General features: G+C 39.1%; 1 protein-coding gene across 1 annotated transcript in view; it reads right to left on the bottom strand.

The window, feature by feature from the left end:
• The window catches only part of LOC121465670 (transmembrane and coiled-coil domain-containing protein 5B-like), a 60,789-nt gene that overhangs the window by 35,117 nt on the left and 10,463 nt on the right, over positions 1–15,209 (bottom strand). The window contains exon 2 of the mRNA XM_041678997.1: positions 11,669–11,777. The gene's annotated coding sequence lies outside the window, so the exon portion shown is untranslated. The remainder of the gene's footprint in view (positions 1–11,668; positions 11,778–15,209) is intronic.

Below are 15,209 nucleotides of genomic sequence, written 5' to 3'. Positions count from 1 at the left end.
GGGCAATTAGTGATGTCTGGAAGAGGGAGTATTATTTTCTTCATTAGTGTGGACACTGATCAGTAAGTAATATTCCAGTCAGTAATATTCAGTCCTGCTGATGTATGCATCAGGGCATCACTAAAAATAAGACACAAAAGTAGGGGTGGAGGACAAGTTAGGAAGAAGTTGTTCAGTGGGAGAGGGAGGGGGATGAGACAGGATAATGGAGGGGAATTTTATTACCTCTATTATAATGGAGGTAAATTTTTATTATATACGTGTCTGAAATTTTCAAAGAATAAAAAAATTATTTTTCTCTCCCAGCAACACACATCTATACTAAATATATATAGGCTTTTCTTGTCATTATTCTCTGAACAATAAACTATTTTGCACAGCATTCACATAGAAATAGTATTATCGATAATGTAGAGATGATTTATATAGACAATGGGTATACATAGGATCTGTGCAAATACAATATTATTACATGAAAGAGACATGATTGTCCTCACATTTTTCAGGAGGCTGAGCCACAATTATATATATACTAACTTATGATGAAGTGCAAGTGATGCTAAAACATATTTTTACTCTTAGAAATGTAAAGTTGGTATTTTACTAAAAGATTGTAAATTGTAAAGCCTCTCCAAGAATAAAATAGCAGAATGTTTAATGCCACCACTACGAATATGCACAGAAGTTTCCTACAATACACACACATGCGTGTGTTTGTACACAATGACTAATAAAACACAAACCATTCTGTAAATTACTTTTATGACTTAAAACACAGAAACAGACATTCCCTTATGTGATTATTTCTCTATAATATAAACTTTTTCCTTGATAACTCTTCTCTGTCCTTAATCATCACAATGGAAGTATTACTAGATACTCCCTTTGTTGTTTGCAGATGAAAAAATATGAGCCATGAAATTTTTATAAGTCTGTTAAATGAAGACAGAAATTAATTAAAAGCCAATGTTGGACTAGAGTCCAGATCACCTGGAGGCTCCTATTTCCCCATATAACAAGTAGATCTGACTTGTCTCCTCAAATGTTTTGATCTTTTATAAAACTTGAAACAGCATAGATTTAACACACTAAAAATTCCTCACATTAGGCTCAACTGTGAGCACATTAATACTAAACTCAGAGTCCCCAATAATACATCAGTGCCACATTAGGGAGAGGAACCAAAGCACTTGCCCTTGGTGTCATTTCAAGAGTGACCCAAGATTTGAATTCTCTACTTAGCTGTCCCTGTATCTTAGTTATTCATGTCTGCTATATTTGTTAAATCTTTGCCTACATGAGTGCTTTCATATGAATCTGTCTGCCCCTCTGTGTCTGAGTGTCCCTAACAAAGGGATTTCCTCTCTCCAATACTGAACAGCAAAAAAAAAAAAAAAAAAAAAAAAAAAATCAATGGGAAGGAATGGCGGGTAATTTACAGAAGTCTTTGACAGAGTTTTAGAAGGGATGATGTTACTGTCTCTGACTGACCCCAACAGATAGCAAAAAGGACTGTAAACATCATTGTTTGTCAAACAGTGTTCTTGTGTTGTTTCCAACATTCATAGGTATTCATTTTTATAAGATTGTTTTCAAAATATATTTTATTCTTTCATTAAATGATTACCATAACACACATAAAAATAGAAGTGTTACTCATGTGCCAGGGCCATAGAAGGGTACATATCTTAGGATTATAATTATGCATTAGCCTAGATTATAAAAATGGATTACATGGAAAATCTATGGCAAACAAAATTGGATGCTAAATTGTTTTCTTAAAGGTAGGTTAGGCAAACAGGCTGAGTATGCAGCAGGATAGCAGACTTAAGGGACCCCAAGGTGTATTATTAACTCTGGCTGTCAGGCCTAGCAAAAATTTCAGTCTCTTGGAATGGGAAAGACTTTTCTTTCATAGTGTATTGCCATGGGAGCCATAGGCGAGGCCTCTCGCCGACTTAACAGTATAATGTGGATAGATCCCTCAAAGTTCTCATTAATAGGAATCTGAAAGAAAATTCTTCTTCATATATTTGTCTTTGAGGGAGCATTTTTGTACCAATATATTAATCCTTTCCTAATCTCTCTAGGCTTACTGTAAATTCTGTTCACACACAGCCTCTTTCTGACAGATACTATGCAATTATCTTCCCTTTTCTAGCTCAGAACCATTCTGTTTCCTCAACAGACAAGAAAGAAGCTCCGCCGTTGGTACGAAGACTCTTCCTGGGCCCAGTCTCGTGAATGAGAAAGAAACTAAGCATTGTAGCATTCTGGAATTTGTCCTAAAACTCAGATTTCATTATCAAAAACTGCCAGCCACCTGGTGTAATGTAGTGCAGTGTTCTTTTTGACAGAATATTTTCATATTACTGTCATTGTTTCAATGCAGCTTTCTCAATGTAGCTAGCCACTTGGGTGGAAGCTCATTACCACATTAGTTAAGTCTCCTGCTGAAAGTACAGACAGGTGTACCACTTTCACAGGCATTGTAGAGTAGAATTAATAGGTTTCAGACGTGTCTTCAGAGGTTCAGAGGTTTTAATTCCCTTTCATTGTCTTCTAAAATGTTCATGCCTTTTATCCTAAAGCCATATGTAAATCTGTTTTAGCTGTCTTATAGATATCTGCAGATTCGTGGGAGAAGTTCTGCTGTATTAAAAAAAATTGTTCTGATAAAAACTAACAGTCTCCAGAGCCTATTTTGACCCCACCAATTTTTGAACATGTTTTGCAGGTTTGCTTCTTCTGCCTGGGCCAAGACCAACCTACAGAGGGCTCTCCAGAAAAAAAACCAGAACCTGCACCAACTCCTGGGGCTTCACCATTGGTACCAACCCTTCAGGCTCAACAACCTGCCTTCTCAGCTCTCTCAATGAACAGATGCCTGAGGTATCCAGGATGGCTGTTAACCGGATGCCCCTCCAGCCACACCTCTCGCTGAGCGTGAGCCCACCAGCTCCCAACTCTCCCCTCCCACACATTGTTCCCTGTCCACAGGAAGTAGCCAACCATGAAGTGACATCCATGTATCTAAAGAGTCTGGGATGTTCGGGTGGGGTTTCAGCCCAAGTCTCTGCCCCTGAAAAAAAGTCCCCCATAGGTGGCTCCACCCTCAAGGGGGCATTTCTCAGCCCTCAAGAAAACCCACCCATGGATGACTCAATCCCTGAAGATATTAAAAGTCCCCCACCTCATGGTTTCTCCTCATGGTCTCCTCAACTTCTCCTGGGGCCACCCAGGAATGCTGTGCTCAGAATAAACCTGGGTTTATTGATTGGTTTGATTAGCCTATTATATCAATGGTGATGGATTCCTATTAACCAGAATTTAAACTTAACACCAACATTTAAATGCCACCAACTTGAGAGCTTTTTTGTTCCTTACTAAAGTACTGTGACTGTTTTTTTTATAAATTTACTATTAATTTTTAACATGATTATTTATTTACTTACATTATTATTAATTTTTTATATACCAATCCCAGTTTTTCCCCCTCTCCTCTCCTCCTGCTCTCCCCTCCTTCCCATCCCCTTCCCCTACCTCCCATCTGCTCCTCAGAGAGGTAAAGGCCTCCCCTGGGAAGTCAGCTATGACTGTTTCATCCATCCCCTCATTGAGGCAGGATTATAGAGCAGGTCACAGAAGCAAGAAAAGACAGAACTTAGTTTCAAGAACAAATATTCAAATCAGCTATAAATCAAACAGACAAGAGATTACTAGTCATTAATCTTGTGTGTGTGTGTGTGTGTGTGTGTGTGTATGAGAGAGAGAGAGAGAGAGAGAGAGAGAGAGAGAGAGAGAGAATCACAGAGAGAACACCATAAAGTAAACAACCCCCAAACTCAGTGATTGAACATTTGTTCTTTAGTTTCAGATGTGTCTTCAGAGGTTCAGAGGTTTTAATTCCCTTTCATTGTCTTCTAAAATGTTCATGCCTTTTATCCTAAAGCCATATGTAAATCTGTTTTAGCTGTTTATCTGTCAAGTTGGACATGACTCTTCTTAGCTTGTCTGAAATATGTAGACTTGACTTTAATTTAATTTTAGAGCTTCACAGACTAAAGGAAAAGCTACTAAAGCTAAAGGAGAAGTCCTGTAGCCATAATGTATGGTTTCTCTGATGGGATACAAGGGCTAGAGAGAAAATGGAATCAGGACTTGTAACGGTCATTTTTTTCTCACATGGTAGTCAGTAGAAGGGGATGGATACTTGGTGAGCAAGAACAGGAAACAAGAATTAAGAGCAAACAATCCATTTTGATACAGTCAATAAGAGAATAAGTCTATTGAGAAAAATCATTTGTTAAAAGTCTATGTAAGTTATACATGGCTATGCATAATTGCAATCCCAGCACTGCTCAGGAATAGGCAGGGGAATGAGTTCAAGGCCAGTCCTGGTTACATGGCAAGCTACGGAACTGTCTGAAAGACCTTGATAATAATGATGATGACGAATATAACACATGTTGCATAAAACACGTCTGTTTTGAGTGAGACCGCTTATGGGGGGAATCCTCATCACATGAATTCCCTGATTTAAAAAAAAAAAAACTGCATTGTCTGGACACTAGACTGTGAGAGTTCTCTGCCTGGGAGAATAATAGGCACCCGAATTTAGTCCCCCCCCCCCCAGCACCTATAACCCTTAGAATATTCATCTTCAGTAGTCGGGCTGGCTGCCCTGCCTACATTCGGCATGCTTTTCATGTTAATTGGGGATTGATGTAATTCCTTTCTGGCTGGTTGCACAAATAAAATTTTAACAGCTGGGCCACAATTAAATTTAATTGGATACTTGAACAGCAGAACTTGTTCAACTTACCTTTTAAGTGCTCAGTGATTTTAGTGTTAGCCCACATTACTCTGTCACCCATCCTCCCTAAAATTACAGTTTATATTTTCAAATGTCATCAGTAACTCTTTGCTCTGATCAGAAAGCCAATGGTTCCAGCTGTGACATTGATCCCAGTTCTTGAGAATCTCTTTACCTGGAAACCCCAGCGTCCCCGAGGGTCTGCATCCTCTCTCCTGTGACTTTACCTGTGAACTGTCCTTTGCTTTCTCCATAATATGCCCTTTATTGCCACCTATACACATAATTTTACTAGCCTCTTGGGAGTTTCATAGTCATTCATAATTCTACCCTTTATTATGATACTGTGTGTTTTATTGTTTAACTTTTATTTTGACATAATTTTAGATGTTCTGAAGAATTTTGAGAGTAAAATGAATTCCATAATAAGCTCAATACTAATATATTTTCACTTTTCATTCTTTCCAACATGCACCACACACATATGTGTATATCTGTATCATATTTATATGTATATAAACACATATGTGCATTGTGTCTCTCATTATACACACATATATTTATATACACTCCTTTATTTCTGTACCATAAGACAATTTTAGACATGTTTTTATTCCTAAATGCTTCAGTATACATTATCTGCAGATAAGAACTTTATCTTGCTTAGTAATAATAGTAATTATTAAAATTGAAAATTATGTCAACAATACATTTTTCTAATGTATAGATCTTATTCAGTGTTCTCCAGTTATCCCGATGGTGTCCTCATGCCTAACACCCCAGATCGCATGCTTCTTTCAGTTGTCATGTATGTTTAAATTCACTTTGCATAGCAACCTGAAATTACTTGTGCTTATTCTCCCTACACGGAATCATCTCCCTTTACTGAAGACTTGTTGACTTTGTTTAAAGTTCATGTTTGATCACTGTCAAAATTAGAGTTAGATGTAAAACACAAAGCTACAAATACTTTAAACAAGTATTAATCTTTAGTAGCCAGATTCCCATAGTCAGGCAGCTAGATTAATCCAATATCATTGCTGTTTGTTATACTGTAAGACTCAAGGACAAGGGAAATAGAAAATATCTCCAATTGAGCAAAGCAAGTGTGCACTGTGTACTCAATATAGAGATGTAAGCTGGTTGTCATGTTTACCAGGCAGATCTCTTCCACCAAGACTACTCATCTCTCATTTGCAGGCTCATGATCGCTCTGGCTTCAGATAAGAAGCTGTAAAATCATACAACCCAGGCCCTACTTGTAGACAGTCACACGCCATTTCTAGTGTGCTTTGCTGTTCGTGAAACCCAGTCTCTGCTTGGTGTCCAAGCTGCCTTCAGTTCTTATCATCTTATCATCTTCTATCCCTTGTATTTATCTCTGTTAACTTCCTGGTCTTTTAGCTCCAGGACTATACTTTGATCTTAATATATTTCTCCTTGAGAATGAGACTACTAGCCATGAGTTTGACTAACCACTGGGGTTCTACAAGATATGAACTGTTTTCATAATACTGAATATCCCCTTGGTTTCCTAAACACCATCCCTTCCTTATATTCCCTATAATTTTGTTGTCCACACATTATAGAAGAAATACAGACACACACACACACATACACACATCACACACAAAGTACATGAGCTTTATTTTCTGCCTTTTCCAGGTCACTATGTTTTTGTTGTCTGAAACCGCAATTCCTAGATCCTGGCTGCATCTGGACTGGGTTATCCTCATCTGTCTTCTGGCTCTCCCATGGAGCAGGATTGCTTTCATATCTGGACCCTTTCCAAGTCGTCGTAACCTGCCACTTCTGGCCATAAGTAGCCAAACTACCTCTCATTACTGCAAAGTGTTAGTTAATTAAACAACCATATGGGCTGGCTGCAGGTTGTTCAATCAGTGTCAACTTGTCAGAGATGGCTAGAGGATACGGAAGGGCTTTCAGCTTGGAGTCCTTTTGTTTTTAAACCAAGGACTAGAAGAAAGCTAAAGAAGGAATGTCAAATATCAAAGTATCTGTAGCTCAGAGAAATCATAAAGATAGTCTTCCAATAATATATATTCTAAGCTAAGACTACAATGAAATGGGAAAATAAACATGTCCTGAAGTCAATACATATTGGCCAGGTGGTGGTGGCGCACGCCTGTAATCCCAGCACTCGAGAGGCAGAGGCAGGCGGATCTCTGTGAGTTCGAGGCCAGCCTGGTCTACAAAGGGAGTTCCAGGACAGGCTCCAAAGCTACAGAGAAACCCTGTCTTGAAAAACCAAAAAAAAAAAAAAGACCTTTCTTTAGCTTCAGGACTTAACTTACCAAACAATGAAAAAGAGGGAAAAATCTCATTTATCACACTCATTATTATTTGACTGTCCAGCAATACCAAGCTGTAAACAGCTCTTTTGTATGCTGTGCTGACTGCCTTTGAGTTGACTTTTTCCATTTAGAAGATCTTTCTTTTTTCCTGTTGCCTCCTTTCATCTTCTTCCTCCATGATTCAGACGATTGCCTCTTCAGAGCCTTACTGTGCTCTTTGCTTCTCTTCTGTGGCCCGGTGGGTTCCTGTTTGTTGTACCAAACACATCACATATAGGAAGTAGAAGACTTACTTTCAATTCCCAAAGGCATCTAAGAGATCTCTGAGACAGAGATGCTGGGCCTTGTTTGCTCTTTTACCTGCCTTCTCTATAATTCTTTGCCAGATCATGACACACTAAATGTTGGCTAAGTGTCTGAAAATGCTGAAACAAACAAGATTCTTTACTAATTTCCTCTTCTTTCATGGGCTTGCTTCTGAATTTTTGGAGGCTTACCATTTTGCCTTTGTCTGGCCACAGTTGATGCTGTTGCCTGCTCATTGTTGAAACCATAATACTTTCTTTGGGAGGTGATTCTTACCTTGACTTACTCTCCTTGATAACTTACTATTTCCAACTTTGTCCTTGCCTTGGGGGCCTACATTCACCTTCAACTCCTCATTTTATTTCATTGCTGCGTCCCCAAACCTGTAATGAGGGCCAGCCTTGGTCATGTCTCCATCTACAAGCCCAGCTTCTACCCCGAGAACCAGCGTATGTAAAAGTCATTTTCTTTACCACTGTTCTGCTGTCCCCTCTTGTCCCTCCTTGTCTTCCACTGGCCCTGGGTGAGGACTGGGGTAGCAAGCTCTGGGCTTTAGCTGAAATCAGGTGTAAGACAAGCTGTCAACATGACAGAGTGTCTATTAAAGCAATGCTTTTGTATAATTCATTAGCAGAAAGGCAACAGATACCATGAACAAAATGCCTTATTACATTCTGACTAGACAAACCGATCAAGATGTCACCTCCAAGCACAATAGAAATTGAATTTCTTCAAAGGAGGCAAACTAGCATCCAGGATTCCCAGCCCTGTCCTGGAAAACAGGTGATTTGTGGGTATATAGATTCAATAACAGAAAGGCCATCATGGAAAAAAATTGAAATACTGTGCTAAATAGTACGGTATCACATACTTGTAATCTCAACTCATAGGAAGTAGAGGTAGGAGAAATGCAAATTTGAGATTGGCCTGAGCTATAGCACAGCTGTGTCCTAGTTTTCTCTCTGTTGCTGTGATAAACTCCGTATCCAAAAGCAACGTGGAGAGGAAAGGGTTTATTTGGCTTACATGTCAACATCATGGTCCCATGATTGAGGGAAGGCAGGTTAGGGTCTCAAGGCAAGAACCTGAAGGCAGGAATTGAAGCAGAAGCCTTGAGAAGCCCTGCTTCTAGACTTGGCTTGCTTTCTTATACTACTGAGGACCATCTGCCCTGGGGGTGGCACCAGTCACAGTGGTCTGGGCTGTCCCACATCAGTCATCAACCATTAACCAAGAAAAGGCCCTACATACATGCACACAGGATAATCTGGTGGAGGAAACACCTCAACAGAATTCCTTCTGCCTACATGTGTATAAGTTTGTGTCTGGTTGACAAAAATTAACCAGAAAAATTAATACGCCTCAAAAAGCCAAGTGCAATGAAAAAGAATAGCAAAGCTTTCCAAGTGAAGCCTTTCTTGATGAATATTGGAAGAAATTTCCTCTAAGAACTATTTAAATGCAAACCGGGGTGTTTTCACAGGTTTCAGGCAGTTCAGTAGTATATAAATGTGCAATACACTATACATTTCATTATCTAGAAATATATTTAATTTCTACATTTTAATATAATTTCTGTATTTGTATAATAAGTATTTTGTCTTCATAAATATAGTTTAAGAATACCAGGAAAGGGATGGTGAGGTGTCTCACAGGGTCAGAGTGCTGAGTGCTCTTCCTGAGAACACAGCTTTGGTTGCCAGCACAGGCATTGTGGAGCTCACAATTACCTATAACTCCAGCTGGAGAATTGACACTTCTGGTTTCTTGTGCATGCACCTGCTTTCACATGCACATACACACACATACACACAATTAAAAATAACAACACAAATCAATAAAATAAAGAATATCCTGAAAACCCCGAGTATCGGACATTTTTTATGGTACTTGTGTGTTGTGCGAGAAGTTGAAATCATTACATTCTAAGTTGTCTTTAGCTTCTACAATTTCCAGTTTTATAAACTACTAAAACATTCCTTTCAGCCCATTCTCTACAGTTGTGCACATAGTTACACTTCCACATGCCATCTTGCAAACCTAGTAAATGAATATGGGATCTTTGTATCCAGTTCAACTTCGCCATCCTTATAAGAAGGATGTATCCACCATACAGACTCCTCAGTAAGTATTTGTACATAAATGAGCTGAAGAATGAGGGGATGGATAGATGGATGGATCAAACAAACATGGACTCTTACTATTCTGGGAATTATTCTCTGAGTTTTGAGGAATCCTCCAACTTTTTCCTGATTAATAAAATGGAAATTATTCATTCTCCTGTCTGAAATATTAGAAGAAGTGGTTATACATGCCTTTAAAGGCATTGGAAACGTAAATATATTAGGAAATGCATATTTTGAGAATCTTTTTTGTTTGACCTTAAATTTTAATGTTTTAAATTTCTGCATTAAAACTTTGTGTTTTAAATTCCTGTATTAAAACTTTGACACTTTTCGTATTAGCGAGTTTTATAGCAGTCATTTAAGGTTTACATGCATTTTTATTCATGAGATTAATTTTTTTACTATGTCATATTCTTTGTAAGAAATCTTTACAGAGCCATAAAATCTTTTGTGGCATGGGTTAGAATACATTAACTAAATAATATGGCCTTAGTTATACTACCTAAATTCAATGTGTTAAATAAAAATTATGTACTTCACCATTAATTATCAACAGCAAAAGCAAGAACAGCATGCAAAATGCTTATCAAGGCTCAAACAAGCAACTTTTCTTTTTTGGGGTGGGTAGGCATTGACCCCTTCAGTTCACACTTACTCTGCTGTCTTCCCCAGATACTAATTCCACCCCTTTCGCCTTATTCACACCTTCAGTTATATAAATCCAGAAAGCTCCTAAGCAAAGCCAGATCCATCCAAACCCATCCTCCCTAAATCCAAGTTTAAGAATGAATGCCAAGTTGTCTTCTGGAAACTGTGGTTGTAACCTATCAATTTGATGTCACACCCCCAAATCCTTTCAAATAACCAGCAGAAGGTGGCTTGTGCATTCGCTATTCCTAATTATAACATGTATTTTTGGTCTATTTTGACTGCAGACTCTTGGAGAGTGTTTATTCACTGAGTCACTGGTAATGCTGGAGACAGTTTAAGGAAAGTAGAAAATTTTTCTTAGGGTAGTGGGATACATGATGACACCCACAAACAAAGCTAGACAGTGACAGTACTGGACTAGAATCGATCTCTGTTGCTTAGACAATCTTTCAAGGACAACTATTTGGTTATTTTTGCTCCCTGGATATTTTCAATGGTTATTGACCTTTTTATGTTTAAGTCCATAGGGAGTGGGTCTATGAAGATGTCCTAATTGAGTCGTTTCTTTGCATACTGGAGTGTTGTTTCCCACTATCGAATACACAATCAATGTCAGCAACACAGAACACCTATTAATAGCTTTTTGAGAGAGAGAGAGAGAGAGAGAGAGAGAGAGAGAGAGAGATAAAGAGAGAGATAGAGAATAGTACAACGAATTACCGCTGATATTCTCCAGATCCCTACTGTCTAAAGTCTTTGCAAGGAATGGAAAAGGAACGATAGTTGTGTGTTGTTTGTTCATGTTCTGAAAGTTTTGAGTTTATATTTGTCACATATAAAAACGGTCAGAATCCTTGAGGTAAACCTGATAGACCAAAGCCAATTGAGATGACTGATCAGAAACGAGAGTCACACCATGCCACTAGAGGGCAGCCTAATGTAATTATGAGGGTGTGTGATTTCCAGAATCACGAGAATCTGGGGGTAAACCTGAAATGTTTCAGGAGCAAAAAAATATTCCAAACAAGAATATCCATACAGGATGGTAAAATACAAAGTGCAAGCACATACAATCTTCTGGCTCTGGTTTATTCATTGAGGACATAATTACTCTTCTCTGCTTGATACTGTTTGCCTTGGTTATTTTTAATTTGGTTTAATCCTAGCTGTTGCCTATTGCTATTAGAGGTCATAAATTAACTTTGAATTAAGGCTGAGAGACTATTACATAGTGTGAGTCACCACTTTCCAATTTCCTACCTAAAATTGAAAGATTCCGTGAGCCACTACAGACACACAGGGACCCCTCCGAATGCATTCATTCCATAAATTCCCCAGTCCCTTCTCTACTGTTACCATAGCCACAGAGTTCTCATGATCTAACCCAAATTCCTAACTCTATGCAGAAACCCACTCCTGGTTTATTTTGGGTACTCTTGGAAACAGCTTGTTACCTATGCGGAGGGCTCTGTGATGTCCTTTCTGGCCTTTTACTCTTCTGGCTGCTCAGTGTGCTTTTCAGTTAGCTTCTGTTTGACATCACATGCCACTGCTGCCTTCTTTCTAAACAACAAGAAGAGCAGAAATCATTTATTTTAGTTGACTTTGTTCTCTTTAACCTTTTGTTCCAAACCATTGGTTTGACTTGTCTCTCGGTGCCAAGTTGGCGTCTGTTTGATTGTCACTGGTGAGATAAAATGATGGCCCCTTTCTTGCTTACTTTGGCTTTACCTCAATGTATACCAGACCCATGTTCACCATGAATGCTTGCTGCTTCTAATCCCTTAAGCAGAAAAACATGAAAGCAGCCCCAACGCTCTGCCAACGAGGATAATGGTTCCTTAAATCAGCCCTCCCAAAGCCTAGCTACTGGGCAAGCCACAGACCCCTTGTGACTGAAGGCAACTTCTCAGGCGAATACCAGTGACAAAGCAGCATTCAGGGACTTCTGAGTGGAGGAGCCCGTGAAGTTGGGTCCTACGGCCTCAGCGATGTGCCTATCACTTGGAGTTCATCTCTAATAATATCACATGAATGCAGTCTTTCCGGGGACACAAATCAGGTGGCTTCTTCAGTCTGTCTGCCAAACTCCTGAGCTATGTTATATGTCATGCTGCAAATATGTGGGCATTGAGGCCTGGGTTTTCTGGGATGCAGGCCTGAGCCAGCTCTGCCACAAGACTTCACCAACAACGTCAGGAACTTGAGCAAACAAACCTGCTGTTGGTCAATGCCTTGTCCTTTCCCTGCTAAGGATAAAGGCTCCAGTCCAAACATCAACGGGACATTCTGAGCTCAAGGGCATAGCCACTCATGCACACAACAGAAGGTCATCATGGCAGGGAGTTTTCTTTAGTAAATGAATGATTCTTTTTCCCCATTATTTCTCTTTTCCTCAACAGTTGAAGGAGAATAAAACAGAATCAAGAAAAGTGCTTTATGTTTTATCTGTTCTCATTCACGGAAGGGAATGTGACCAGTAATTGGTCTCTCTAGTGCTTAGCATATTAAATATTGACTATGAAATAAGAACAAGAAGCCCGTTCCCCAGCTCGCCTATTCTTTCCGACACAAATAAATGTTAGGCATTCACTAGTAGCTGTAATGGCATGTTTTCAGGCCTTTCACTGTAGCACACACTTGTGCTGATCTTGTTTGGGCATATTTTTGTTGTTGTTTGATTTTTATCACAGGATTTGCAGGTATCATCATCATCATCATCATCATCATCATCATCATCATCATCATCATTTCCACTTTACGGAGAGAGAAACCGAGACTGGGAGAGTATAAGAATTGTCGAGTTCTCACAGCTGGCAAAGCCATCAGGCCATTTCTGAGTTAGCCTTTGAAATGATCTTTTAGACTAGGCTTACACAGTGCACTGAACTACGGCATGTGTGCAGGTGCTGTGGTTTGGCCTCTATGTCACCAATCACAAGTGTCCATTTCATTTAAGAGTCTATGTTGTAAAAACAGGTGTGATAACAGGGAAATGCGCTATGAATTTGGCAAATTCATGGGCCAAGGAAAACCTCCGGACTTCACAGGTCAGGTTTTGGTTCTATGTCCCACCTGCTAGGCTTGCACAGAGGTAGACTGGCCTCGGAAACAGCTCCAGCTACATGTCAAGTTCTAATTGAATATACTTTGTACAGCTGAGGATGAGTGGCTAGCAACATCCACAGTTACACGGTGTACTACAGGCTCAAGGCCCTGCTGGACTCTGTAGAAGAGAAAGAAAGAATATGAAAGATGACCTTGATTTTCAATTGAAGTTTAACAAAAAGATCAGGCTCAAGGTTTTATGACAACCCTAAGTGATTCCCAATCCCCAGAGCCAGCTGGTTACTCTTGATGCCTGCCTGTCCAACCCCAGGGACACACTTTGCTTCCTCCTGCAGCAAGAGCAGAGTGATAATCTGGAGTTGATTTGTCACCCATCTTTGCTCCGGGGTCCCTTAGATCTTTAAATGGTTGGTGTAAACTGTACTTGATAATATTCATGATATTAGAAGTCAATAAGTATAATTTAAAAATATTAATCAACTTTCAAGTGATAGTAACAGACTAATTCCATATGGCATTTTATTTAAACTTGACTACATTAGTCCCCCACTAGTGAGAAATGGCATTGTTTCACATTTTCAAGTGTCTTTTTACATTTATTTATTTTAGTGTGTGCATATATGCATGTGTATATGTGTGCATGTGTGTATGTGTGTGTGTACAAGCATGACACACATGTATAAGTCAATCTTTAGATGTGGTTCTCTCCTTCTACTGTGTGGGTTCCAGGGATTAAATTCAGGGCTCCAGGTTTGATGAAGCATCTTTCCAACTCGCATATGTCTTTAATGAATGATTTAATGAAATGTACCATGATTCTCATACCTGTTTCTTCATTTATGCTGTTGTGCTATGCTGTTTTGATTGATGTTTGTGAGAAATGCATACTTTGCCCAGATATCCCTTTTGTAAGGGGAACCTGGAAGATTCCCTGAAGTGTTGTAGGAGCACCTCAGTGTTCTCACACACTTGGATATTTTTTAGTTTTTCTTAAACCATTTGGATTAGCATATACAATATTGATGTCATTATGGTATTTTCAAACAAAACTTTCATTGTTGTTGATTCTTATCCATACCTTCTTGGAGTTCTGGTATTAACAGCTTGCATGGTTTAATGTCTGCCTATGGATTATCTTGGCAAATGTATAAAACTCCTTGTCCAATGACAACTACCTGAGCAGTGAGCTTGAAGAACCCCCAAAGTACTTGACTTTCCCTGTGGACTTCACCATTAATCTTTGGCTTAAGACATTAGATGTTCCTGCTACCCATCCTTTAAACAAACCTATATTAAGAGACAGAAATTCACAAGACTCAGAGACAGGAAAACAAGTGTGAATAAAATGAAATAAAGTCATGTACTAGCCAGTGGTTCCCTAAGAAGATAGAGAATGAGAATAAGAGGCAAATGCTAATGGTTCAAATAGGCAGGAATATCTGAAGAGGCTATCATCAAGAACCACTTCACCCTGAAGTAGAGGAAGACAACAGGGCATAAACTTGAGAAACCTGGAATTCTCATCTGGGGTGGGGGAAGGCTTCTCCAACACATCTGCTCTAGTAAAAGAAAGCTTCAGGTAAGAAGTATTTTTGATTTTTAAAAATTATGCCAAAAGCAACAGATGGAATGTTAAGTGCTAATAGAATAATATTCCTGGTTTTGTAAATATGGGGCTGAACCTAGATCTCAAGGAATTTTTCCACTCCTAGAGATCCAAGAGAAACAAAAGGGCACCATCTGTTGACCAAGGCAAGGAGACTGTCACCAAAGTGTGTTTCAATCGATTCTTTCTTGTCCCTTTTCAATTGTTTCCATAATCTTGCAGTAGCTACTACGCTAGAGGTAGCCAGAGGGGATGGTCTTCATACCTGGGTTGCAATGAGGAAGACCAAACTGCCTATAATATATAAGTGCTTTGTATCA

Source organism: Microtus oregoni, unplaced genomic scaffold, assembly GCF_018167655.1.
Source record: "Microtus oregoni isolate MIOR12 unplaced genomic scaffold, Mior012 000031F_ref0000149, whole genome shotgun sequence".
Lineage (NCBI taxonomy): Eukaryota > Metazoa > Chordata > Mammalia > Rodentia > Cricetidae > Microtus > Microtus oregoni.
This window is presented reverse-complemented; position numbering and strand designations above follow the sequence as displayed.